The sequence below is a fragment of the Mus pahari genome, chromosome 14, assembly GCF_900095145.1.
Source record: "Mus pahari chromosome 14, PAHARI_EIJ_v1.1, whole genome shotgun sequence".
Lineage (NCBI taxonomy): Eukaryota > Metazoa > Chordata > Mammalia > Rodentia > Muridae > Mus > Mus pahari.
The window spans coordinates 4,781,891-4,785,447 of record NC_034603.1 but is presented as its reverse complement, the minus strand read 5'-3'; positions in this window follow the sequence as shown (position 1 = coordinate 4,785,447).

Genomic DNA, 3,557 nt, shown 5'->3' with positions numbered 1-3,557 from the left:
TGTCCAGTGGGGGACTGTGTCCGGTAAAGGGGATGTCCGGTGGGGGGGCTGTGTGTGGTGGGGGGAACTGGTGGGGGGCTGCTGTCCAGTGGGGGGTGTCTGGTGGGGGTGCTTGTCTGGTGTGGGGGAGCTGTGTCCAGTGGGAGAGGGCTGTGTCCGGTGGGGGGGCTGTGTCCGGTGGAGGGGGCAGAGTAGCTGAGTGCTCTGAAGCCAGGCTGACCAGATTCTGTCTACAACCAGAAATATTCCCATGAATGTGTTACCCTGCTAACTAGCCATCAGAGCAATAGGAATGAGAGGAAGATGGGGAAAGAGGAGCCCAGGGTTTTCCACGCACCTTTCCCCAGAGTGAAGATGGCCGGGGTCTGAGGTAGCAGAGCAGTGTTCATTTCCTTATCTTGTTATATCCCATGCTGAGGATCACGCAGCTCCATAGAGTCCCGTGGGATGTTATGTTAGTGATGGATGCTCAGCATGTTCTCAGGGCAAGTCCTGAGGATGCCGTCTTGGAGCTTGAGGACACTTCCACAGAGAATGTGAGCTAGTGCCCACCAGTGCCCTGCTGGTAAGTCTTCAGGTGGCTGCCTTGAGGAGATTCACGAGCACAAATCTGCCACGCCATTGTCCCTCCTTGCCATACCCTGCTTGCGTGTGCCGCTGTCCTTGCAGCCTATGGGGTGAGGGGAAGGGTCCATCCCGATTCCAATGCTTAGGAGAAGGTGAACCAACAGAAGGCTTGGCCTGCTAAGTGGACCCAGAAAGTGACAACAGACTTCATTGTGTCGGTGAGCATGTGCCACGTGAGGCAATGTGGAACACAGGCTTCAGGTGGTATGTGCAGGCCACATGTGTCCAGATGTGAATAAAAGTGCATCTGAGTGTGAGGAGAGGCACACTGGGGTCGGAGGGCATTCGTGGTGTGTGACTAATGCAATGTGCACAACGAGGGTATACAGGAGGTATACTACACATACACAGGAAGTTAGAGCAGGGTAGCACAGAGCATCTGGTATATACTGCACACGCATAACAGTAAACGGGAAACAGGAATCTCTCCTTTCTGCTTTCAAGTAAGGTCAGCCCCGTTGCCAGTGGAAATATAGTGAAACCATACAGTTTTAGAACCAGTAATTTTTTTTAACTGTTTTCCCCTTTGTTATTTTATTTTGCTTGGTTACTGCATCAATTTTAATTTTAATTTTCTTTACACAATGACTCGTTGCCGGGGCTGAATCATAGAAAATCCAAAATTCAACACTTCTTAAATAACTGGATACCCCCCCAAAAAATTACATAAATTTAAAGAATGAATAAATTCACCATTGTCAATGCAAATGTCCCACACACAGCCAACCCTTTGAGTGCTGCATGTGCGTGTGTGCACACAGCCACAGACACAAGCTAAGGCTCACTGGGCACTCCCCATATGTGCTTTGCACATGGGCAGGCACACAACGTATGCCGGACGTCTCTGGTGCTAGAAGGGTGTTGCTCTTGCTGTGGGCCCCAACCTGGCAAATAACAGCACAACAGGGGTCAGGAGGGTCTCAAGGCTGGTATTTCCCCAGCAGTTGGACAGCAAGAGGGAAGCGGTGAGAAGTTCCGGAGCCTTTGGCAGAAATCCTGGGACAGTCGGCTGTCCGGTTGTCCGTTAACACCCTGCAGAGATGGCTACACCCTGCTCGAAAAGATCCACCAGGCTGGGGGTTCTCTTCCAGAACCTATTCCTCCCAGCCACCGAGTGGCTAAGCCACATGGACTAGGGACCAAATTAAGATAAGATACACACGGGGTATTAAATGTCCACCAAGGAAACAGCTAACTTGAATACAAGGTCAAAATCAGATACAAGCTTCAAGGACAAATGTCTTCTCAATAGGCTGCCAGGACGTGTGTACACTTGCCAGGACAGACTGATGTTTCTGAATCATCTCATGCAGTAGATGGTTGGTACCTGCATTGTCTATCTAGAAGTATTTGCAGTGGATGGTGGAGGGCCCTGGCTAGCTGCATCCCTGCCTGCTGATCCACACGTGCTGGATGGAAGGTAGACAGAGTCCAGGGTAGAAGCTCTTCTCCAAGGAGAAAGAGGATGTAGCCGTGGCCATATCTTGCTCAAAATCTAACACGACTGGACATAGTTACCAGTTACTTCTTCTTAATGTTTCACGTGCTCCCTGCCTCAGCTATGGTGGTGCAGCTGTAACCCTGCTCAGGCAGATCTTCATGATGTAGTCTGCCAGGTCCCAGCCACCCAGGTCCAGACGCAAGGCGGCTTTGGGAAAGACATAACTCTCGTGGATGGGCACTGGATGTGGGACCCTGTTACCAGAGTTCATGACGAGTGCACATGCATGCATGAGAACACAAACGTGAGCACGTGCATAGGCCCTAGGGGTGCCTAAGGGCATACAGAGACAGCACTGCCCGAATGGCCACATACGTGGATGGGTGTTAAATGCTTCAAACAGTCCCTGGATCATCTTCAGTCTGTAAGCCTTGGGGTTCAGGGGAGCCTCGGTCAGACGCGCCAGGTGCTCCTCAGAAGTCATGCACAGCCCATGTAGGAGGTGTGGTTCCTGATAATCTCCATTATGTCCCAGTTAGTGGCAATGCTGTGCCCGAGAGCAAACTTCAGGCTCAGGATACCCCTTTTGTTCTGGGCCTCTTCTCCCACATAGGCCCACCATGATAACGCTGGTGTAGGAGGGGCCTGATAGTGGAGGGGATATGGCTATGGGGCTACAGTTGCCAGCAAAGCAAGCTTTGCTCATGCCATAGCCATTGTCAATCTCTGCCACTTTTTCCACTGTGAGCACTGGACAGAGCAGTGAAAAGACTCATGGGGAGAGAGAGCCCCCACTTATTTCTTACAAGATGTGTTTATCTTGCATGTGTGAGTGGGTTTTTTTTTTTTTGGTGGTGTTGTTTTGTTTTTTTATGTATGTGCACTGTGTGTGTGTGTGCGTATATTCATGCCCATACACCTAGTATCTATCCTCAGAGGTCAGCAGAGGGCCTTAGATCTCATGGAATTGGAGTTATAGATGGTTGTGAACAACCATGTGGATGCTGGGCACTGAACCCAAGTCCTCTGCAAGAGCAACAGGTGCTTTTTGTTTTGTTTGGTGGTATATTTGAAAGATTTATTTATTTGTTTTATGTATGTGAGTACACTGTCACTGTCTTCAGACACACCAGAAGAAGACATCAGATCCCATTACAGATGGTTGTGAGCCACCATCTAGTTGCTGGGAATCGAACTCAGGACCTCTGGAAGAGCAGTCAGTGCTCTTAACTGCTGAGCCATCTCTCCAACCCACACGAGGTGCTTTTAACTGTGGGACTCTTCAGTCCTTTTTTACTTTTTATTCTATGTGCATAGGTATTTTGCCTGCATGTGTGTCTGTGCACCGTGTGTCTGCAGTGCCTGTGGAGGTCAGAAGAGGGCGCCGGATCCCGTAGGGACAGGAATCCAAAGATTGTGGTTGCAGGGAATTAAACCCAAATCCTCTAAAAAGAAAAAAAAAAGCCCCTGGTGCCGCTAGCCACTGAGC